The following is a 25,898-nucleotide window of genomic DNA, read 5'->3' on the forward strand; positions in this document are numbered from 1 at the left end:
TGTGCGGACATTTGAAAAGTCCATAGATTATCATATTTATTTATCCAAAATTCATATGGAGGTATAGCAAAATAGTGAAAATGCGTGTAATCTAAACAAACCAACCTTGATATCTAGTGTTTGTCAATAAAAATAAAGTACACATGTTTATATCTTTTTATCGGCATCAGGTGACTAAAAGGATAAATATACTATCAAGTGCATCACATTTTCTAAAAATACAAATAAATATTCAAGAACAGATATCATATTTGGAAATGCCCAAACTGAAATTCAATCTTTGATCCTCAAAAATAGTTGTGTTGTATCAGTATAAAAGGCAAACATCCAGTATTCAAATATATATCGATGGGCTTGTTGGAACTGTATCTGTTACTAGTATTCTCATCAAAGTGCTGCTGAAATATCAATTGAAATAACTGATTCATCATGGTGTAAGCACTGGTAAGTTCATAATAACACAGTTATAAGTCGTGTAAAAGTATATTGAACAACATAATTATATACATCTAAGTTGATTAAACTTAAGCTATAATCAGCTTACCATTTTGATTTGATCGTCACTGATGTGTCTTACTTCGTAGTAATTTACTAAGTATTTTAACTTTTTTGGATTTGAACGCCATATTGTTTTATATACAAAACGCGCGTCCGGTGCAATAACATGATTTTGAACCTGGTATCTATGATGCGTTTATTTACAACCACTTGGTCGATGCCGCTGCTGGTCAATAAATTTATGGTCTTGCACTTAATCGTATACACAAGATGTATTAGATTTTAAGTTATTCGATGGTTTTTAACTGGGTCTTATTTATATACACAAGGAAAAAAGTATTGCAAAACCAAATTCAAATTCAAATTAAAAAAAACACTCTTTATCTTTTTGTGATATAATTTGTTGAAATAGAACTAGTTAAATAGTTATCAAAAGTACCAGGATTATAATTTAGTACGCCAGACGCGCGTTTCGTCTACATAAGACTCATCAGTGACGCTCAAATCGAAATATTGATAAAGCCAAACATGTACAAAGTTGAAGAGCATTGAGGATATAAAATTCCAAAAAGTTGTTCCAAATACGGCTAAGGTAATCTATGCCTGGAATAAGAAAATCCTTAGTTTTTCGAAAAATTCAAAGTTTTGTAAACAGGAAATTTATTAAAATGACCACATTATTGATATTCATGTCAACACCGAAATGTCGACTACTGGGCTGGTGATACCCTCGGGGACGAAACGTCCACCAGCAGTGGCATCGACCCAGTGGTTTAAATAGTTATTAAAAGTACCAGGATTATAATTTAGTACGCCAGACGCGCGTTTCGTCTACATAAGACTCATCAGTGACGCTCAAATCGAAATATTGATAAAGCCAAACATGTACAAAGTTGAAGAGCATTGAAGATACAAAATTCCCAAAAGTTGTGCCAAATACGGCTAAGGTAATCTATGCCTGGAATAAGAAAATCCTTAGTTTTTCGAAAAATTCAAAGTTTTGTAAACAGGAAATTTATAAAAATGACCACATTATTGATATTCATGTCAACACCGAAATGTCGACTACTGGGCTGGTGATACCCTCGGGGACGAAACGTCCACCAGCAGTGGCATCGACCCAGTGGTTTAAATAGTTATCAAAAGTACCAGGATTATAATTTAGTACGCCAGACGCGCGTTTCGTCTACATAAGACTCATCAGTGACGCTCAAATCGAAATATTGATAAAGCCAAACATGTACAAAGTTGAAGAGCATTGGGGATCCAAAATTCCAAAAAGTTGTGCCAAATACGGCTAAGGTAATCTATGCCTGGAATAAGAAAATCCTTAGTTTTTCGAAAAATTCAAAGTTTTGTAAACAGGAAATTTATAAAAATGACCACATTATTGATATTCATGTCAACACCGAAATGTCGACTACTGGGCTTAACATTATTTAAAAATCACCAGAGTTTAATCGATAAATATCGAATAGATAAGTTCTTATCTGCACATGCAGCTACTGTACTCGTAAACAATAAAACAGATGTTTGTATCCTCATTGTTTTCAACACTTTATATAACCAAGTTTATAAAGTTATGTGATTGACACCTTGTAATTGGTCATCCACAACTCATAACTGCAGCAAGATGTGTACAGTTTATTAACAGAAAGCTACTGTTGTCTCTTTTGATTTTTAGAATAACAGATTCTTTTTTTACAGATATAATAGTTTTATAAAAAATGTCTATCCCTAAAAGAAATTCGAAACATGAAATAGGGAAACATGGAGTAGAACCCGAATTTAAAGATATAAATCCTGGTCTTTTCTCGATGAAATTAAACTTGATGTACATTGCAGACCATGTGCAAATTGAACATAAAAAAATAGCTTTACTTGCTGCAAAACAGGAAGAACATCAAATAGTTCATGCTGCTATTGATTTAATGTTAACATTACTGGATAATCCATTACAAAACCGCCGGCGCATAGCTCAAAATATTGAAAAACTTGAACAAAATATCAAAACAAACCCAAAGCACTTGAATACATTAGCTGACCTTGCAGTATTGTACAGAACTATAAATGCAGAAGACAAAGCTGTGGCGCTATATGAGACAACTAATGCAATATTGAAAAGCAATGATCCAAATGATATTAAAGAAAAAGCAGTGTGCGTTCTTGAACAAGGTTATGCTGTCTTGTGTGACGAATTATCCCAAAACGAATTTGAAGCTCAGCACAAATTGGCTGATTCCTTGCAACGTATGCAGTTAGAAAAGCATATATCTGTTGGGAAGAAACACGACCTTCTTTGCCAGGCCTCGAAACACACAATCATTGCACAACAAATGGTGTATCGTTCACTCAACTGTAAAATTAAAGACGATGTTTGTTATGGAAAAAAATCAAGCATGATGCTGTTCAAAAAAGGGATAGACCACCTTGAAAATACTGCATATCCCCAAGAACATGTTTACATATGGAAATATTATTTTGCACGAGCTTGCAATAGTGTGACGCTCATTTCAAGTACTAACGATATCACAGCATGTGAATTGTATCTGTCAGTTCTTGGAAATTTACTTAAAGATGATAAAAACTATGCCGTCTATAGGGCACGTGCATATGCTTGCATTGGTCACAGACTTGTGACCCGCAAGGAAGTCAAACAGGGAGATTTAAAGCGTAGTGCATTATCAAATGATGAAAGATTCCAAGTACTTATGAATGATCCGCTGTCTGCTTTTGATTATGCAAATGATGAACATGCACGCGATGAGATTGTTCTTAATCGTAAAGGAAAAAGCTTACTCTTTTTGTGTAAGTTTAGACGTGACACAACGGAAAATCAAAAACTTAAATATCTTACTGAGGCGGACATAGCACTATCCTTATCACTATCACTAAACTCTCGTATGGACCGTCTCAACTTTTCCGTACGAATGAACGTCTACTTTGAAATGTCAATCTTGAAAAATATTTCTAATGTGAGTAGATATGATTTTTTACAGAAGGCATTGGAAGACGGAAAAGCAGCAATACTTGTAAATTTGAAAGGAAAGGATGTATGTAAAGTTGCTGAAATTTGTCAACGACTTGCGAAATTTCCGAAATGCTTCCTATGCGGACCAAAAGCTGTAACAAACAAAGAGTACCTTCATATAGCTCTTGATTACCTCAATCAATATATCTGCGCAAAGGGTCAAACGTATACCCAAGCATTCGCAATTGGAACTATTCATTTTGACATGGGAAAATTTCGAACCGCCCTAGAATGGCATAAAAGAGCATTTCTGCTCTCAGATTACAAACGTGCAATTAGTAATGTAAAAAAATTGTGCCTTTGTATTCTGAGATTAGAAGAGTCTAAATCTGTTTATATAGAGTTTATCAATGCATTAACATTTATTGCAAGCAAACTGCAAGATTTAGAATTTATTAATACTTTAGTACCAAACAGTATGTGGAAGGAATATCTTGGCAAGCTTTTGAGATTTCTTGACTTTTTAAAAACATGTCCGCTAACAACAAAACAGGTTGAAATAGCAGAGTATCTGAGGAATGTTTTATCAAAGAGAACCCTTATTTCAGTCCGACAGTTTAGAAAATACCAGTTCACACCGTCTACAAGAAACATAGAATATGAATGGAGAACCTTAAGCTTCCCTCACCCAGTAATTGAGCCAGCGAGTGATCACCTGGACTTTGATTATGACTTTTTCGCTATCATGAGTTATGAAAATTCCGGTTGGATTGAATGTTTTCTTCAGCAGCAGTTGAGCACTAACATGCTTTATAATGATAAGACATTTACAGGTATATTAAAACTTAATTAAATTCAAATGTTTAAAATCAATAGCATATTTTTTTTTTTTTTTATTTGGCTTATTTTTTGAAATCTTGGGTCCTCAACGCTCTTGAACTTTGAACTTGTTTGGTTTTCTAAACATCTTGATTTGAACGTCACTGATGTGTTTTATGTATACGAAACGCGTCTGTCGTATTACATTAAAATCCTGGTACCTTTGATAACTATATATATTATTTGAAATTTTAATTAAAAAAATATTTTTGTTTTTTTCTGAAAGGGTTATTGTGATTCATAGGTATGATCAAACCACCAAACGGTAAAACTAATTTTAAGTAAACTAGTCAGATTTACTTTGTCATTTTGTTATATACGCATTCTTGAAATACAATAACAGGGAGCAGATGGTCATACCTCTCTGTCAAGTCAAAGCTTAGTCAGGATGTATCTTGTAAAGCAGTTAAACTAACATATTGATCATTGAGTAATCTAATGTAGGGAAAGTCACTATAAGCAAACACAATTACATAGCAAAGCTTAGTTCCGACATAAGGAACATTTCCGATACCATCTAATGAATGTTTGATACTTATTTGTGTATTTGCTACTCGTTTTAGCTTGTCCTGACGTTATCAATTATGAATCCTGTTCGACGTTATTGGAGACAACCATTAACGGCATCAATAAAAGTCAAAAGGTCATACTGGTTCTTTCAAATGAGTTTATGAACAGAGAATGGAACGTACTGAAGTCAATAATAACAGAAACGCTACAGAGAAGACAGGTTATTCTATGAGCTATTTTACTGGAGAATTGTGATGTGCCACCAGAAATAGATTCTGAACATTTAATGTGCTTTGATTTCACTGACGAGAAGAACATCCCTATGGAAATTCATAATTTGAAACTGGCTTTGCTTTCAGTTTAATGACTGATGTCGATTGTGATTCAATGTTTGCATTTATTATATCCTACATTATACAAGCAATTGTTTTGATTCTTTAACGTCTATAACTACGCTAGTGACTTGAATTTATATATGAGAAGTTGAATATACCACACATTTTAGTATGTATACAATTATTTATCTATCATAGTATTCATCACAGTCAATAAGTCATACAATCAATCTATTGTATCGGAATAAAGTTCGAATCTTCTTTGTAGTATGATTTGAATAAAATTTGTCGCCGTACATTTCACATGTTTCATTTTTAGTCGGATTGAATTTTCATTTTAACTTTGAGAGAAAGATGAATTGAACTTTTAATATGAATATAAACAAACAAAAACATATCAACAACGGACGATACTAGATGGTCTTTTATCAATTATTATAATTAAATTATATCCATTAAAATTGATAAAAACGACTATTATATGACGATAAACCGTAACGTGAATCCTTTACCTGATGTTTTACAAATTTATCTAATATAACTATGTCAAGAACTAGGACAGGTTTATTGCAATATTTTTTATCGTGTTGTACTTTTATCTACAATTTTGTTGGTGCATTAAGGACGTTTGGTTTTCTAAAGTCGCATCTAGAAATTCATTGACAGTGTATAATTCAATGTAATACAAGGACTTTATAGTAGCATATGTACATATAATACTTAACTTGACCCAAAAGTTGTTGATGTGGTTTGTGTTGCTCAGTCGTTAGTTTTCTATTTTGTGTTTTATGTACTGTTGTTTGGTTTTTTTTTTGTTTGTTTGTATGTCTCTTTTATTTTTAGCCATGACGTTGTCAGTTATTTTCATCTTATTAATATGAGTTTCCATTTACTAGCGACAAATACTGATATTAGTAAACGCAAAGTCAATTATTTTACGAATACGCTGGTTTTCAAACATTTGTGGAATAAAACATGACTATATATGTATATATATGTGTGTGTGTAAATTTCATAAAAAAACAACTGTTTATGACATCACCTTATTCTACTTTCCAAAAACTGTGTTTTTTAAAACTAGAATGGAAAGCCAGGCCGTATGTGGTTTTCCTGCTTCATCTACGACACTCAATCTAGTGGAATCCGATCGAAAGACAGCGACCAAAGCTTTTTCATTAGAGAAACGGGTGTATGGTTACAGATATATCGGGACATTTATGAAAAGATATAGAAAATGAATAAAAACAATCCATAACGATCGTCTATCCATAAACAACAGTTTCGGGTAAATTAATATAATATATCAGATCGTTAGCTTTTTTTTTAAAGATTGATTCATTTTTTTTTATAACGGGCCTCATATTGTTGTATACAGATTATTGGTTTTGTTCATTATTACATTGTTACATGTAACTGCTTTCATTCACGTTATAAAAACTCTTGTGAATAGGATGATAATAAGGGGGAAAACACACGTATATTAACTTTTTTATTGATAACAGATCATAATTGTTACGTGATTAAAAACACAACAATTAAATAGGACAAAAAGTTACAAGCCGTGTGGGAATGTTTAGTAATTAATGATTAATTAGCGTCTTTTTAAAGACTCAAACCAGGCAGTCAATGTATATTTGGTACAGAAAAAGTCATAAATAAACAAGAGTACTGTATTAACCAGTCATTATGCTTATCATAGGTTTAGTCCCGAGTTGTTTTTACGACTGCTACTAAGTTAATCTCTGACGTGTGTGATACATGTGATGAAATTATATCTTAAAAGAGGGACGAAAGATACCAAAGGAACAGTCAAACTCATAAATCTAAAACAAACTGACAACGCCATGGCTAAAAATGTTAATGAGATTCCATCGAACAAAATATGTTAATTTTACTATATTTGACCTTTTCTTTCCGGCTTCTTTCGTTGATGGTATGCAAAACCGTACATCAAGCTCATTTGATTTCAAGCCAATCTTGATTGTTAAACTCGCCAAGGGTTTAAATGGCGGCTCTTACCCGTCATTATGCTTATCAAAGGTTAAGTACTAAGTTTGTTAATGACTGCCACAAAGTTATAACCTGACGGGTGCGATACATATAGTTAAATTAAATATAAATATAAATTCCACTGAACAAAAAGTGCAATCTATGTTAGATTTGGCCTGTTCTTTCGGTCTTTTTTTTTCATTTATGGTAAGCAATACCGTACATCAAGCTTATTTGATGTCAAGCAAATCTTGATTGTTAAACCAAAGGTTTTAATTGAAGATCTAACCCGTCATTATGCATATCATATATTGTTTGGTGACTGCCACCAAATCAATCTTTGACATGTGTGATAAAAGTAATGCAATTACATTTGAACTTGCTCAATGTAAAAGAGGGGCGAAAGATACCAGAGGGACAGTTAATTGCACAGAACAAAAAGTGAATTTTAAGCTATATTTTACATCACCTTTCGGTCATGTTTTATCCTTGCTTAAGGATCACTTTATTTCAAGTAATTAAAATATTCAAATAATGTTCTTGTTTTTTAAATTAAAAACAAAATGATAGTATCAATTAAAACTAAAATATGTTGATGTGACTTTTAATCTTAAGAAATTAAAGTTTTTGGGTATCAAAGGTTTTAAGAAAAAAGTTCTATTGACTGGTCGAAGTAAAAGATATGTATACACTAGCTAGTCGTAAAAATCAGCATGTGAAGATTTAATTTGTTGTACGTTCAAGTTTTATATCAAGTTAACTAGTAAAGCAACAAAATATAAAAATGAATAGATTATATATTACGAAAATTATGAAATCCAAAATAGTTAGATTAAAACAAAATACTCAAATGTGAATTATGAATAGTAAAAGTAGGAAATTAGAACTTTCAAACATAATGTGACAGATTGTAGTCCAAATATCTTTCAACATTGTTAAAGTAACTGTTTTTATTCCTATTTCTTTGTTTCATAAAAAAGAAGATGTGGTATGATTGCCAATGAGACAACTTTCCACAAACGATCAAATAACACAAAAATTAACAGATAAAGGTCACCGTAAGGCCTTCAAAAGTGCGCAAAGCATATATCGCATAAGCAGCTATAAAAGGTACATAATAACCAATAAAAAAAAATTCAAACGAGAAAAATATGTTTTCGTTACTTACATGTAGTAAATAAAATGTCGTACAAGTTTAACCAATTTCAAATATTTGAATACATGAAATATAATGGAGTGGAAAATGAAACCACTGTATTTTACATGTTCAACCATAATCTGTATCTTTTCCTCCTTCAGAACGAACATAGTAACCAATTTGTGTCCTTGATAAATAAACGACGTAATATATTGTTTATATAGCTAAAATAAATCAATAAAAGCTATGCAACTTTTGTATGATTAGATAGATAAATGTCCCCTTATCGTTTGAAATATTGGTTAAACCTTGATTTGCATTACATTAAAGTCATGACATAACCTTTTGTGTTTATTTCAGGTGTTTTATTATCAGTACTGCATGAAGTACATGTCAATTTTTGACAACGCATTTGTATTAATGTTATTTATATAAGATAAAAACCATATATCAACATGTTATCATTATTAACACTTAACATAGATACGTAATTCGAACACTAGTTTATGATAACAACGTACAGACATGAAAGTAGGTTGTTGCTTTCTGGAAATCAAATTCATAACATTGAACTTCACGTGATATACATTGTGTATTTCTTGAACATTTACCAAAACTGCAACCATCTGTGTTTTGTAACAAGCCTGTGCTTATCTGTATAACGAGGACAATATTTACAACATATTTAATTAACTTTGCGATTGTTTGCCCGAATCTATCTATCATGAGTTTCCTTTACGGTTTCAAACACTTCAATTTTCAGCAAGTTTAGGTTTTTTAAGACGTTTGTCCTCAAGCATCACCAATAATATATTATTTTTCATCGTTTCAACATATTGAGCCAACTAATTGATTATTTACCCGACTTTGGCTAAACAATTTGTTCTTTCTGGTTTTATTAACTTTTTATTTTTCTAATAAGCTCTGGATGTTTAAATACGTTTCTCCACAAGCATCACCAACGAAACATCATGGTCAGTTGTCATCATGGTGCAAAAAACGTGATAGAATTGATATAATAGTCATTTGAAATATTCCTTTCTGTCTTTAATGACTGTTAACAAAAATGATTATTTCGTGCATCAACAAGATCACAATGGTTACATTGTTTTACTTCTTTACGTTGTTTTTACGTTTCCACAAACTTTGGACAACCATATGATAATCCAATGAAAAATGAGGAACTTACAAGGCATATCTAAAGCGTGAAGACAGATTCAAATATTGTCTATGAATTCAATAAACGTGCTGTCTGTGTTGTTCAATTTGGTAGTTTTCTGTCTAGTGTTACATTGATTTTTCTTTCTTTCTTATTTTTTTATGTCATCATGGTCACTTCTACATTCCGTTTCGAAATGCATATGCAATGTAAATCATATACCGTTTTAAGGACAATACAATTAAATTCGATTAAAATCTCAAACGTCTGAATTATAAAAAAAGATATTTAAGAGTAAATGTACAATCTTCATCAAGCGCTCTAAAATCTTTCCTTACTTTTCTTTTGCATGTAAAAAAAGGTAAATACAATGCAAAACTACAACAAACTAACTTGTATTTCTCAAATGCACATTTGTAAATATTCAATGACGCTCCCCTCCCGCCCCCATCCAAAAAAGGAAATTAATTAAAAAAAAGAATGAAAGGATTACATGCATGTCAGTTGTTTTCTGTTTGTTTGATGTGGTTCAATGATTCATTTTGACATTTTATAAAGGAAATCACATTTTGCCTTTCTTTTGATGTTCCTTATTTTTGTTATTTTATTTTTTCCTAATTCATTTTGGCTTTCACTTTGAAAACTACGATTAATCCCGCAAAACAATTAATTAAATTAAATAAAAATGCTGTTTGCTATTAGTTGACAATAAATATTGAAAATAAACTTTTCATATTATTTGTTGAAAATGATAGTCTTATAATTCTGTCGAGACATAAGTTTTCTTTCATAAAATGCAAAAATCGTAAACGGCAAATGCATATGTAGAGACTAGGCGAAATGTTTGTTTCTACCAAATAAAAAAAAGCTTAGTGTATAAGTTGCAATTACACTCTTCGTATGTATTTAATTCCATTTCTTTACTGTAACATTATTGTTCATTTAAATTTTCAAAGTGTAAGCTAAAAAAGAAAATATCTCTCAGAATCCTGATTAATACGGGCATTACCTTATATTGAGAATTAAAGATTCAATATGGTTTTCTGGCTTACATGTACCACAGTCATATACATTTTGAAAATGAAGTGCGGAATGAAAATGCCGGAGGATTTTGCAAAACAATTTGAAGGTTATCTATTCTTGGGAAAGAAAGTCTGTTATATATTTGTCGAACAATTTAAAATTTTAGTTAGATCATGTCAATGATATTTCATGTCAACACAAGTTCTGACTACTGGGTGATAGCATCGGATAGGAAAACTCTACCAGCAGTGGCATCCTTCTGATTTAATCTGCGTGTTAATGGTTTTTTTTTTAAAAACATGTAAGCCCAAAGGTATTGACAAACCCTGTTTCCATAAATTAATAAACGTTGTTTATTAAATTAAAAAAAAATATCCGAAAATACAAAGTCTAATCATAAAATTGAGAATGGAAATGAGGAATGTGCCAAAGAGACAACAACCCGACCATAGAAAAAAAAAAACAACAGCAGAAGGTCACCAACAGGTCTTCAATGTAGCGAGAAATTTCCGCAACCGGAGGCGTCCTTCAACTGGCCCCTAAACAAATATATACTAGTTCAGTGATAATGAACGCCATACATAGATAAGGACTATAAACGCCGATTTTTTAATGTTGATTTATTAGTTCCCTCCCTGGCACCTTTCTTATTTAATCTGCGTGTTAATGGTTTCATTTCAAAAATACATGTAAACCAAAAAATATTGAACACAAATTAATCAACGTCGTTTTATGAATTACAATGAAAGTAATTAAGATTTTCCGAAAATACAAAGTGTAGTCATGAATAGATAAGAACTTAAAACGCCAGTTTTATACTGTTGATTTATATTTCCCTCTACTACGTGTATATATTGTGGTGAGTCAGATAAGAGGTGTAGATATACTTTGGTCTGTTAATTGGTAACATGTTAGACTAATTTTGTAGAGTGTTGTATATTGATGTGTGCAATTAAACGTTACGTAAGTTCTGTTTATCAATTATTTTACGTTTTGTTAATGTTGAATGTGTAAAAGCTAAAGATATAAGCTATACAAATGAAAAAAATGAGCAACGGGTAATGATAGAAGTTTGAAAAAAAATTATATTGGACTTTGATTTTTAAAACATATCAGTTGAACATTTTCCATGGTCTTGTACCATAACGAAACGCTAACAAGTTTGTAAATAATACTAATATTGGTATGTACTTATTATTATTTATAACACATATGTCATTTATTTAGTATTTTGAAATAATGCGTTCGGTTTATAAAAAAAATATCATGCTTTGGTGGTCTTTACCTGTACTTTGTATCAATAGCAATCAAACATTTTGACAAACACGTTTGTTGTCATTGCCTGTGAAGCCATTTGCATTGCAACAATAGCTTAACTGTTAATCTTAATCTTTAGTTTCTCCAACTGTTGCAATTACTTGACACAATGTTTTATACTAAACACAATTACAGATATTTTCGTCGTATTTAGTGTGAATATCTCTTCGCTGTTTTTTTGCCTCTCTTTTTTTAAATATGTCACACAACTGTCATAGTCCTGACTTATTACTGGCCTTTCGATATGTAGAAGATTAAGGATTACACTTGGCTATATAGCTGGCTAAATTTGAAGTTGCATGGCGGCCCCAAATGAAAGAAAATGTAACCAAATCAATCGTTAGTAATATTTTTATTGGAGAGAAAGTCTTGTGTATGTAAAACAATTCAAAATGTTAGTATGATCATGTCACTGATACTTAATATCAACACATAAGTTCTCACTTCTTCGCTGATAGTTCCATTAATTTAGGGAACTCTACCAGCAGTGGTGTATTTGCAGATTTAATCTGCGTGTTTATGAGTTTATTTTTAAGCTCATTATAATCCAAAGAAATTAACAAACCCTGATTTCCCGTTACCGACGTTTTATAAATAAAAAAAAGATAATGCAGATTTTCCGACAATGCAAAGTGAAGTCATAAATAGATAAGGTCTAAAAACGCCGGCTTCCTTCTGTTGATTTAGTATTTCCCTCTACGACGTATATAAATTGTGGTGAGTCAGTTTATAGGTGTATATATACTTTGGCCTGATAATTTGTAACATATAAGACAAACTTTTTAAAGTGCTGCATATTGATTTGTGGAAATAAACGTTACGTAAGTTCTGTTTATCAATTATTTTACGTTTGGTTAATGTCCAATATGCAACATTTGTAAGATTTTAGCTATTTTAATGAAAATATGATCAACAGTTAATCATGCTAATCATAAAAGTTTGAAAATAAAACATATTGAACACCTATTTATGAAACAAATCAGTTGACAGTTTTCATTGTCCTGTCCCTTTAGGAATGTATGACTAGGTATGTGAATGCTACTGATATTTGTTTTCGTTTATTCTTATTCAATACAAAACTGAATAAGATTAAGTTTATAGTAATTAAGCGTAAAGTATTATATTAATATTACGGTTTAAATGTCTTTAACTGTACATAGTAGCAATGACCATATTACATGTTGGCAAACAAGTTGTTGTATGAACGCCCGTGAAGCTATCTGCATAGTAACGATTGCTTCACTTTCCAACTGATTGTACCTACTGTTGATTCATTTATTTTCGTGGATACCAATTTTCGTAGTGTGAGGAAAACTTCGTGGATATTGAATTTCGTGGCTTTGGCAAAGTCTGCATTCATACCTTTAGAAAATTTGTATTTCGTTGATCATTCAAATTTGTTGTTCCCCTGTTCCCACGAAATTCTTTAAAATTGGTATCCAACGAATAGAAATGAATCACCAGCAGTACTTTATTTTGTAATAGTAATGTATAGTTAAACTAGCTGTTGCTTGACACAATGTCTTTTTATGAACGACAATTAAAGCTAATTTTCGACGTATGCGTTCCAATATATCACAGTATATGTGACTGTCTTTTACATATGACATTTTCCTAATGTTTGAAGTATATAGCATGTCCTGGATAACTAACTGGAAAACTAGCTATATATTTTTGTTAATCCACTTGTATCAACATTTATTTGTCAGATAAAAAATTCAGAAGGACAAAGAACAACTTAGACGATAAGCCTTGCTTGGTATTGACGCTTATTATACCGTATTACCCTTTTTTAGTGATATTTGTGTTGAACTTTTATTTCCTAATAAATTTTGGTTTGCATTAAAATATATTTTCTGAAGATATACTTGAGGCAAATTTGTACTTTTACTGTAAAGAAATTAAAAAAAAAGAATATTCTCAAATGTGTTAATACTAGAACATTGGGAAAACATTATCACCAAAAACTTGGTTTGCTAGTAGGACAATTAACGAAAAAAAAAAAACCCCGCTTTTCATATTATTTGGTGCAATGCCGCTGTTAAAAAGTCATAATAGCTTGAGTTAAAACACAAAACGCATACGAACATTTTAGTCAAATTATAATATTTTTCAAAATGTTAAGCAAAATTAGTGTTGAAGATGAAAATATATTATAGTTAATTTTGTGTATAGCTAAATTCCATAAATTTACTGAATGCTAACTGTTTTCCGTAGTTTTCAAAATGTAAGCCCAAATTAATTTTTTGAAAAGTAAAATACATGTAACAAAGAAAACCCGACAATTTAGGAAATTCAAAACGGAAATATCTTTATAAAATGGCAAAATCGTCATAGTCGTCATAGTCTTGACTTGATACATGCCTTTCTATATGAAGACAGTACAAGACTAAACTTGGTTTTATAGCTTGCTAAATTAGATGATGCATGGTGGGCCCAAATAAAAGAAAACGTTGCAAAATATATCGTAAATATTAAATTGCTCGGGAAAAAGTCTTGTGTATGTCAAACAATTCTTTATTTTGGTATTACCATGTAAATGATAATTTGTATCAACACATACGCTCTTTCTATAGGGGATAATATACCATCGATTAGGACAAATATATAAGCAGTTTTTTTCTTTGTTGATTTAATCTCTGTGTTAATGGTTTTTTTAGTCCCTTTCGACCAAAATAAATTGATAAACCCTGTTTTGATGAAGATGTCAACGACGTAAATGTATTATAAATTAAAAGAAAAGTGATTTGCATTTTCCGAAAATTCTAAATCTAGTCATAAATAGATAAGGATTAACAACGCCGCCTTTCAATTGTCGATTTACTACTTCCTTTTAGAACGTATATAAAGTACGGTGTGTCAGATAAGAGGTTATATATACTTTGGTCTAATAATTGATAACATAAATTATTGAATATGTGAAGCACTTCATATTGATTTGAGGATTTTAACATTGTGTATGTTATTTCAATCATGTATTTTACGTATTGTTAATGTTGAATGTTTAATAGCTAAAGAATAAGCTATTAAACTGAAAATGTGATAAACTGTAAATCAGATAATTATGCATAATGATATACTTTTAATCCCTCTCTTTCTTTTTTAATATAAATTTTTTTTTTATGAGTTTTAAAATTAGCATAACCACAAAACCATGTTTAACTCTCCATTTTTTTCTTCTTGAAATGTCCTGTACCAGGTCATGAAATGAGCAATTGTTATCTAATAGTCCATGTATATTAGTACGGTGACCAGACCCAATATTTTTTAAATTTAATCGTCAAACATACTATATGGCTATATTATATATCATTGGATTCGGAAAAATGAGTACTTTTGGAATATCGATGTCGTCAAAAAGAAATGTGGTAACAGTTTTGCATAAATTAAGGTCAAAGATCAACAAATTGTTTTCTTTTTTTCTTTCTATATTTTCAAAATTGAAAGATATCAGCAGCATTTTGTGTTAAATTTTAATCAATTGATTTTGAATTATCTCGAAAATGTAAAAAGAAAAAGGAACTTATTACTTAGTGATTGATTAATTCTGAAAATTGGCGTTTTTCAAACACTTGTTCTATTATACAAGATCAATACAAATTCCGTTAAAGTTACAGTAGTTACCTTGCCGGGTGACATCCAACCTCAGCAATAAATGATAAATGTGGTTTTCAATTAAAGCCTTCTATACCGAACGTTTATTTTGCAAAAGCTCATGCATGTAAAAGAGGGACGAAAGATACCAGAGGGACAGTCAAACTCATAAATCGAAATTAACTGTCAACCTCTGGCTAAAAAGGAAAGAAGACAAACAGACAAACAATAGAACACATGACACAACATTGAAGACTAAAGAATTAGCAACACTAACCCCACCAAAAACTGGGGGTGATCTCAGGTGCTTCGGAAGGCTAAGCAGGTCCTGTCCCACATGTGGCATCCGTCGTGTTGCTTATATTATTACAAATCCGGTAAATAGTTTAATTCGGTAGGTTACATTCATGAAAGGGAAGAGGATTGTATTTACGAAGTAAGGAACATTTCCGATATCATTTGTGAAACGGTTATTCCATAACGGTCAACCAACTCGTGATGGCGTCCGTAAAATTTACGAAGGGATGATTTCAACTTAACCATTTGGAACCCTTGGTTTAATAACTTATCATGAAAATCATGATAGGAAATGCAAGCACGGGAATATCGTATCAATTGGGAGATATATACCCCGTATGCAGGTGCTGATGGAATGTTTCTACTTAGAAATGGAAAGCTCACTTGGAAAGCTGAAATCATCTCTTTTGTCGTAAATTTTTGTTTTCAACCGACCCTCATTGTCAATTTCTAGATGTTACAGTTGGGGAAAAGCAAGCACATAGTTGGTGAATGGGAAAATATTTAACTATTTTTTATACTGCTAATGTTCCCCATCTGCACCTACAACTCGCATGCATGTGTCATCTGTTTGTAGTACAGTCACACCGGTATCAGAGGTCCGAATGATTATTCTGTCGCTCTTTCATATTTCTGTTAACTTAATGTCAAAGTATAAGGCATTAATTACCATACGAGTATTGGCCCTTGTTGAGTGCTAACCAAGTTACGACAGTCATTTACAATTAACATTATTGTCTGAAATAACTTCTACAATTTGTGATTTATAAACGTTCCGGCTAAGTAAAACCCACTATAAGGTAGAAAGAGATTTGTCATAGTTTTGAAGAAGAAAAACTACCAAAGAAATTACGGAGAGCCTGTTGATTTTCTTTAACAGAAAAAAACTTCTTCCAGTCAGGAATCCTTCTCCCTTCAATAATCTGATACAATTTGGTGGAAGCTGTAGTCTTTGTGCGGCTTTCCTTTTCAGCAGACAACTTTGTTGAGTTTTTCCTATCGTAGCGGTAAAAAAATGTCTGCTACTTTGTACGCTAGAGAAAAGCATAGGATCACATTTTTATAATAGTCAGCTGCAAGGTCACCAATTTGTTTACTTTTTTGTTATCATCAATACATTTTTAAAAAGCAATGCGATACCACCTCTCAGACTGGTGTAAGTTGTGAGTGATGGGCCAAAGGGTGGTAGGGAAAGTGCAAAAAGATATCAGAATCGAATTGGTTCACTAAATCATGAATTTCAACAAAAGACCCATACGCTTCAACATATTGCTGGCAGATTCCATCATTAAGTCTTTCAACAGAACTTAAAAAGTAACGTGTACTCTTAACAGTAAAGGAAGTGATTCAGTACTTCTTCTCTTGCACACGATACACTTTTCAAAATTAAAACACATGTGTTGCCTTTTTTATATGGTCATTTTTATAAATTTCCTGTTACAAAACTTTGAAATATTAAAAAAACTAAGGATTTTCCTATCCCAGGAATAGATTACCTTAGCCGTATTAGGCACAACTTTTTGGAATTTTGGTCCTCAATACTCTTCAACTTTGTACTTGTTTGGCTTTATAACAATTTTGATCTGAGCATCACTGATGATTCTTATGTAGACGAAACGCGCGTCTGGGGTAGTGAATTATAATCCTTTAATAGCTATTAACTACCAGGATCTAATCGTACAGGACTTCCTAATTCAAACCTTTTCCAGATAACTACATGTCCAAATTCTGACTTGGTTCTTAATTTTTGAAATAAATAAAAAGAAAAAAAAAACATATCAAATAAACCATTTTGTAAACATACGAAAATAAGAAATCTTTTAAAAAATACATAAAAACACGACAACCAACACGAAATATGACCATGAACTAACAAAAAAGATCGAATTTAACAAATTTTAGCCATGAAAAATCTTTGTGATACGAAATATCATTTATTATAATAGATTAAAATTATAGTATCGGTCCGGCACAGTAATTTTGGAAAGTCGAATTTCAAGAGGAAAACCTGTTTCTTCGTTTTGTAGTGTATATTTTGTTTCAATGCAAAAGTCAAAATAATGCTTCTGAGATAAAGGATTTTGAAATTGTTGTTTAATAAAGGTTTAAAATATCATATAAATGTTGATTATTTTACATTTTGCGAAAAAAAAAAATATAATGAAATGAATTGAAACGTACTCTATTAATTAAATGATAAATACTCGTAGTGTTCAATATTTACAAAAACACTTCAATAACGGATTAATTTTGCTAAACTTTGTTTGAAATTATTAAAATAAGGTGTAACAACAATGTATATAATAACAAAAAGCATATCACGAATGTACTTTAAGAATGTAGGCCTGAAATCTTTTAAAAGTATTTTTTCTTTAAAATAAGGGAACGAACTTCAAAGCCCATTTTATAAAAATTGCACCGTACGATTTTTTGACGACAAGTCAAAATGTGAAGTGTAACCTTTGAACTACCAATATTGTGATTTATAGCCGTATAGTCCGAATGACGATTAAACTCCTTAAATAAGCGACTTTTCCTTACTTGGTCACCGTACTATATGTATGTTGCATTCATGCTTGTGATGCACTTCCTTGTTCTGATAATTCGTAGTTTTCCTGTTATTATTGATGTATTTCCCTTCCCTCGATTTTAGTTCGAATCCCGGATGTGTTTTCTCTTAATCGATTTATGACTTTTCAACAGCGGTATTCTATTGTTGTCTTTATTTGAATATCGACCTACGTCGGATCTTTCTTCTATTGTACATCTGCACTGTTGACAAGCGGATTATGGTAACTGCAGTTACCCTGATCAGCCGTCGTTTGGTTATTAATATTTGCAATGAGACTGTTAAATATCAACCTTAATCAGTTGTCCGTTACTTAGAAAATATAAAGTGAAAAAAGTACGTTGATGATGGTAACTGTTTATGTTATTTTTGAAAGATCGTGGTAACTGATTTCTTGGATGATGGTAACTTGCCTAAAAGTTATGCATGTTATATAAAACGACAAACGACAAACTAAGTACAATTTAGCCGTGATATATGGGCCCTTCACCCTTAACTTAGATTACGTTACGTCTTTCATCCTCTATTAGTTATAATAGATAATTTCATTAACCAATCATTTGAAATAAGATTTCATTCCTTTGTTAAAAAGTTCGTCGCTATTTGGAAGCTCCCAGATTCTGAAATAAAATCTATTCCGAAGTATGTGACGTACTGTACACATTCTAAAATCTGCTTCCCTGAGAATATTTGTTTGTCTTCCTGGTTTGTTACAATACAAGATTTGGTATTGGTGTTTACTGTCATTTAATAATCAAATGTATTTAATTTGTAAACACAATTTTGAAGTCCTTGCTATAATGATGATAAAAGAACTACATAATCAGCATACATTAAAATTTATAACAATGTATAGGGGATCTGTGTTTAATAGGATTTATTGGGTGACTTGTTTGGTCAAAATAGGTTGGCAAATCATTTAGATATATGTTAAAGAGACAAGGTCTAAGATAACCCCTTGTTTTTTCCCATATTTGGTTTGTCCTGTGTTGGTATATTTTTACACAGGCTGTCATAAAACTTTGTTCCAACACCTATACATTTAGGTTGATTAAAAAAGTGTGAGGAACTGAATCAAATGCACGCTTGAAATATACAAAGCATGCATACAGAGGCTTCGAAATTGTATCTCTAGATAAAAAAAAAAATTGTCAACCTGTTATTTATGAATAAATTGATTAACTTGCCTATTTTATCTACAGTGGTTATGCCGCAGTAGTCGGCTGGATCATGTTTAGAGCCAGACTGGTGTAGGGGGTGATTAAGGCCTGGTCCTTAGTCCTATAACTTTGGGTAAATACTACTTACAAATACTTAATTAAAGATTTTTTTATTAGAAGAATACAATCCGTTTGGCTTTATTTTATCATTTCATTCGAGAAAATGCTAAGTCCACTTGATTTCAAATTCTTCAGACCTTTGGTTATGACCAACAGTTGAATGCTACGTATCGGTATCAGAGGCGGATTCATTTTTTTTTTCAAAATAAAAACTAAAATACTCATTTTGAACAAAACAAAAAAGGAGGTGCATAATGACAGCATATCATTAAGAATCTGAGAAAGTTTCATAAAATTATAATAAGCGGTTTAAAAGGAGTTGCGGATACAATATGGGCACTTCCTATTTTAAGGCAATGGCAACGTCCATGTTTTTCCAATAACAACCCCAACAAATGATTTTGAACAAAAACAAAATAGGTGGTGCAAAAAAGCTTCATATAACTAATAACCTGAGAGAGTTTCATTTTGTTCTGATTAGTGGTAAAGAAGAAGATGCGGATATAAAGTTACAACACTGTTTGTAAAATTGTTGCATGAAAGAAAGTTTCATTTAAAAGACAATAACAATCAAAACCAAGGAGTAAATAAAGACTCACAAAACCAAAGGACATTTACATCAACAGTTATATATAATAAAAAAGAAACAACACGACTCCAATAAAAGCCGTGAGTGAAATCAGGTGCTCCGTCGTCTTATTGCTTTGTTCAATTCGGTAATAAATTATTTTAAATTGTTTCCTCAACACATTTCTGTCTCTTGCGTTAGTATTGGTCTATACTCCTATATAATAGTTTCAATTAAGATGGGTTATTGTGCATTATTTCATGTATAGTGATGTTAAACACTGTATGACTGAAACAAAACATCATGATACATGTACATAAAAGTTACCATCATCTCCAAACTATTTTAATCGTCAGTTACCACCCTCCAATTGTTTAGTTACAATCATCCATCGTCATCAACGCATTTTTATTGTGTTTAATTTTCTCAGTAATGGACAACTGTTTAATGTCAATATTTACCAGACTCCTTGCAAATGTTAATAACCAAACGACGGCTGAGTGATGTTAGCCACATTTTGTAAAAACAAAGTAATTAAGAGGGAAAGATCTTACCGGGATTCCCCTCCGCAATATTTGGATCGGGGTGATTTCAGTTACCATCATTCGCTAGTCAACAGTGATATGTGAAGTTCAAACAATTCAACGACATCGAATGTAACATTTAAATTGATGAATTGGCCTTCAAACGTGTTTTAACCTCCTCAGTAAGATACTAAAATTTAGTGGAATTTCCATTCATTTTTAATTTGATACAATATTTTTAATACTTGCATATTTTTTTTTGGCAGAAGGAATACTTTTTACAAGCTGCTGCTTCTAATAACTGAAACGGAAACGGAATGGAGACATGGAAACCAGAATTGACCGACATGTGTCCCGGTTTAATCAATATGAAATTAAATATGTTGCATACATCAAATCAAGCGTGGATCGATAATCGAAAAAAAGCGTTACACAATGCAAAAGAAAAAGAACATCCAATAGTTCATGATGTTGTTGAGTTAATGCTTATTGAAGTGGATAGTTCATCTCCAAAACGTAGACACAAAGCGAACAATATTGAAAATCTTGAACGTAAGATGAGGCACAACGAAAATCATTTAAATACATTAGCTGACCTTGCAGTATTAAATAGACACAGCAACTTACCAGAAAAGGCTGCGATCATAGAAGAGAGAATGGATACAATATTGAAAAGCAGCGATCCGAATGACATAATGGAAAAGGCTATAAGTGTCCTTGAACAAGGTTATGCTGCTTTGTTTGAAGATTACACCGGAAGTGGCATTGAAGCACAGCAAAGGTTACTAGAATCTGTACAACTAATTAAAGTTGAACAAAGTACAGCTATAGGAGAAAAAAAAGATTTTCTTTGTCAAGCCTCAAATTACACACTGGATGCACGACGACTGATGTTTCAAGCACTAAACTGTAAAACAAATGACAGTTTTTTTGACAAAAAATCGAGTGTGGAATTGTTCGAAAAAGGGTTGCAATATCTCTCAAAAACTTCGTATCCGAAGGATAAATATTACATTTGGAAATTTTACTATGCAATGGCTTGCAGCAGAATGCCTGATATTCAAGTGGCCACCAGCGGCACAACATCCATAAGTGAGACAGCTGTAAATCTGTTCTGGTCAATACTTGAGAACTTACCAAAAGAAAACGAATGCTTCACTATTTATAGAGCTCGTTCATATGCGTATATTGGCCATATTCTTATTTCCACACATAAACCCTCTGACGCCTTTCCAAGTTACAGCTCATATGAAAATGACAAACAATTTCAAGCCATTCTAAGTACTCCGCTGTCTTCTTTTCAATGTGCTAATAAGGAATTGTCCTATGATGAGGTTGTTCTTAGTCGAGAGGGAATTAGTCTTTGGTTATTGTACAAGTTCGGTACGACTAAAAACATCGAATATCTTGAAAAATCCGAGAGACAATTATCGTCTTCCATATCACAAAACCCTTGCCTGCGCCGGTTTGATTTTTCCACCAGAATGAAAGTCTATTTAGAAATCTCCTCTTTGAAAAGCGTTTCTCTTGGTAGAAGTGAAAATGTATTAAAGAAGGCGTTGGAGGACGGAAAAACTTCAATAAGGCTAAATTTGAACGCAAAGGATGTTTGTAACGTCGCTGAAATTTGTCAAAGACTTGCTAAATTTCCGAAATTTTACCTTTATGGACCAGAAGCCGTTTCCAACAAGGAGTACTTACATGCAGCCTTAGATTACCTTAACCAGTGCTTTAACGCAAAGGGTCAAAATTATTTCACAGCATTTACATTTGGGGCAATTTATTTTGATTTAGGAGAATTTAGAACCTCATCAGAATGGCATAAGAGAGCATTCATGATGTCAAATTTTAAGTTCGGAAATGGAAATATACAACAATTAATATTTTCAATTTTGAGATTGGGAGATGAATCAAATATGTATGACGAGCTGATTCATGCGTTAACATATATAGCTAAAAAACGAAAGGACGTAGAATTCCTTCAGAAAGTAGTACCAAAAGTTCATGGGGATGAATATCTAGGAAGTCTTTCAAATTTTTTGATTTTCTTGCAAACATTCCCACTCACGGCAGAGCAGGTTGAAATAGCGGAGAGTTTAAAAGCTAGTTTAATCAAGAAAGGAGTCTCAAAAGTTGACCAAAAATGTGTCAGTCGGTTCATAATATCTGCTACTGAAGTCGTAGAATATGTTGTAAAACCGGAAATTGTGTATCAACGTGTTCAAATGGAGACTGAACCTGTGGATATTCAACAAAACTGGAAATATGATTTCTGTATAATCACGAGTGGAGCTAATGCTGGTTGGATTCAATGCTTTCTTAAACATCAGCTGAGCACACAAATGGTCGATAGCGACATGATATTTACAGGTAGCAATACAATATTATGTTATCGAGCGTATATTTAATTTCCATTCAAATCACAAAGGTTTTTTACAAAAAACTATTTTTACCCTCACCAAGCTGTTTTTGGTCTAGAAACATGGATTCTTTTCTAGTAAACAAAAATATTACACACACAGTGTCCATTTGGCTGTGCGGTTGCAGTCGTGATACATGGTATATATTAAATGCCGTATATAGGTAGCCATACATATCATCCCTGTTTGCAAATTGACACCCGATCAAGTGTTTGATTAGTACATATACTATATGCTTTTAACCACAATTTCTGTCTCTTAGCAATGTGCCTTATATGTGTTTTTTTGTGATTCCTTCCTTTCAAGCCATGTTCATTTACTTTACGAAAAATCCCTAAAGTTTTGCTGTTATATCACAAAATTATATGCCGTAAAATCACTGAATTATTTGCCGTCAGGAAAACCATACTAGTGTGATATATAAATAATTTATTCTTTGAGTAAATGAAAAAAAAACAAATGACTAGAATATTTAGAATATATCCAAACACATCTTTATTGATTAACAAAATTTAGAAAAGAAACAAACGAATATATTTATTAAGTGAGCTTGTTGTTAAAATATTTGTAATTCGTTTTAGGTTTTCCTGGTATTGATTATGACTCCTGTTCATCGTTACTGGAGACTTCCATTGAAGGTATAAAGAAAAGTCGGAAAAGCATACTAGTTCTTTCCAAAGACTTTCTGACAAGAGAATGGTGTCTGTTGAAACAGATAATTACAGAAACACAACAGAAAAGATCGGACTTCTTATTGATCATTTTACTTGAAAAGTGTGATGTGCCGTCAGAGATAGATGATACACATGTATCGTACTTTGATTTCACTGATGAAATGAAGATTCCTTTCGAAATTCAACATTTGAAGTTGGCTTTAATTGAAAACTGATTGATTGGAGACACAATCATATGTTCGCTCCATTTCTAATATTAGGAATTATGAAGGCGTCATTGTGATTTTGATTTGAAGAAGGGCACCGATTGTGCTGTTCCTTTGCTTTTTTTGATGCGCAATGTAAATGATTTTTTGGGTTATGAAAAGAAATCAATTGTTTTTCAAGAGGTATTATTCATATGTGTATTCTCATGTTTTGAAATCTTTTAATGTGATCTGCATATGTAGTCAATGAGAAGGTGTGTGTAATTTTCCTGATTGAATCTTAAAGTTAATAGTAATAGACGCTTGCTTTCAATACTATTGTTTACAGGAAATCTTCTAATCATCAAATGATTCATTTGCATCTATTTTTTCATTGCTTACTTATATAATAAGAAATTGCTCATGTCCAAAAGGTTAATTGTAGAAATTTTTCGAACCATGATATGCGGCTTGTTAATTTTTTTTTTTGACAACCATTATTCAACTTAGTTCAGCTAATTTTATCATCTTACAACATGAACAGTCGACCGCTAAGACAGCAGACAGGATATTTATTAATTGTATATGCAAAACTAAATGACATAAATATATGGTTATTTGTTTGGTCATATTCACTGGTGGAGAGTGTAGTATTTTTTGTTTAGTTCGAATTTGACTTCCAAACAATCTAAAATCAAAATAAATATTGTGGGTTATTGGGGTTTTATTTCAATTTGCTTTCAGATTTCTCAAAATAAGGCGGAGCTTCTCCAAAAACTGTTATTTTTGTTACAATCTGCATGCTGCAAGACACGTGAATTGCATAATTTTGAGTCTTTAGCTATGCCTGCTTTTGAATATATAATTAAAACAGATACCAAAGACATGCTGTTTATGTGTATTTATTTCAAAAATGTTAATCACATTAGCGTCTGGCTAAACCAGAAAATAAATTAGTAAACAAACTCTAAACAGGTTTTATTGTATTGAACTAAATCATCGCACAGAGTGCATGCAGCCATCTGGATTTTTCTGTTTTTGTCAGATTGTTACTTCATATTCAAAAATATACGGAAAAAGACTACTTAAACAAGTACTTTGTTTCAGATTGGTAGTTAATAATACTATTTCATTGATAGTCATTAACTGGTGAATATGTATTTTGTGTTTATTCAAAGTAGATGTTTTGTAGACGGCGTTGATGTAAAATTTATGTACAAATGATTTAGATAATTACAACTTTTATTTTTTTATTGTGCTTAAAGAAATATTTAATTTATATTTATGTGGTTCTTAATAAAACAATAGAATATTAAAAAAAAGATGTGGTATGATTGCCAATTAGACAACTCTCCACAAGAGACCAAATGACACAAAAATTAACAACTATAGGTTACCGTTTGACCTTCAACCATGCGCCACGCTCATACCACATTATCAGCTGTAAACAGTTCCGGAATTACAAATGTCAAACAATTGAAACGAGAAAACAAACGGCCTAATTAATTTCAAAAGAATGAACGAAAACAAACATGTAACACTTCAACGCACGACAAAGACTGAATTACAGGACTTGGAAAAGGCCCATTCATACAGAATGTGGTGGGGTTAAACATATTACCTGGATTTTAAACCTCCCATTACCTCGGAGATATGTGTAACAGTATAACATAAAAACGAACTATAAAAATCCGTTGAAAAGGCTTAATTTTTCAGATGGATAAACAAAAATGCATATGACAAAAACATAGAGTGGACGTGACCGGGTACTTGTATATCCCAAAACAAAAAGACACAACTCACGGATCTGGGTGTACTCGCAGTTACTGACAGCTAGTTCAAAGCCACTAACAAATAATAACTGATTAAGAAATGCTTCTAAGACTAAATAATCAATTAGTACACATCCATCATCCAATGAATTTAGTATAAAAAAAGTCATTAATAGTCAAAGAAAAACATGACCTT

General features: G+C 31.9%; 3 long non-coding RNA genes across 6 annotated transcripts; all 3 read left to right on the plus strand.

Annotated features, from left to right (window-relative positions):
- Window positions 1-238: 238 nt before the first annotated feature.
- LOC143083557 (uncharacterized) lies at window positions 239-5,496 on the plus strand. Its single transcript, XR_012980784.1, has 3 exons — window positions 239-444; window positions 2,206-4,302; window positions 4,912-5,496. It is a non-coding gene; the product is annotated as an uncharacterized LOC143083557 (long non-coding RNA).
- Window positions 5,497-6,103: 607 nt separating this feature from the next.
- On the plus strand, window positions 6,104-8,906 carry LOC143083558 (uncharacterized). The gene is made up of 2 exons (XR_012980785.1): window positions 6,104-6,892; window positions 7,234-8,906. It is a non-coding gene; the product is annotated as an uncharacterized LOC143083558 (long non-coding RNA).
- Window positions 8,907-11,365: 2,459 nt separating this feature from the next.
- LOC143083555 (uncharacterized) lies at window positions 11,366-24,816 on the plus strand. 4 transcript variants are annotated; one of them, XR_012980779.1, is made up of 3 exons: window positions 11,366-11,465; window positions 20,918-23,021; window positions 23,653-24,816. It is a non-coding gene; the product is annotated as an uncharacterized LOC143083555 (long non-coding RNA). The 4 variants fall into 4 exon arrangements; XR_012980780.1 differs by lacking the exon at window positions 11,366-11,465 and adding an exon at window positions 12,018-12,158; XR_012980778.1 differs by lacking the exon at window positions 11,366-11,465 and adding an exon at window positions 12,522-12,640.
- Window positions 24,817-25,898: the final 1,082 nt, after the last annotated feature.

The sequence above is a fragment of the Mytilus galloprovincialis genome, chromosome 7 (genome assembly GCF_965363235.1).
Source record: "Mytilus galloprovincialis chromosome 7, xbMytGall1.hap1.1, whole genome shotgun sequence".
NCBI lineage: Eukaryota > Metazoa > Mollusca > Bivalvia > Mytilida > Mytilidae > Mytilus > Mytilus galloprovincialis.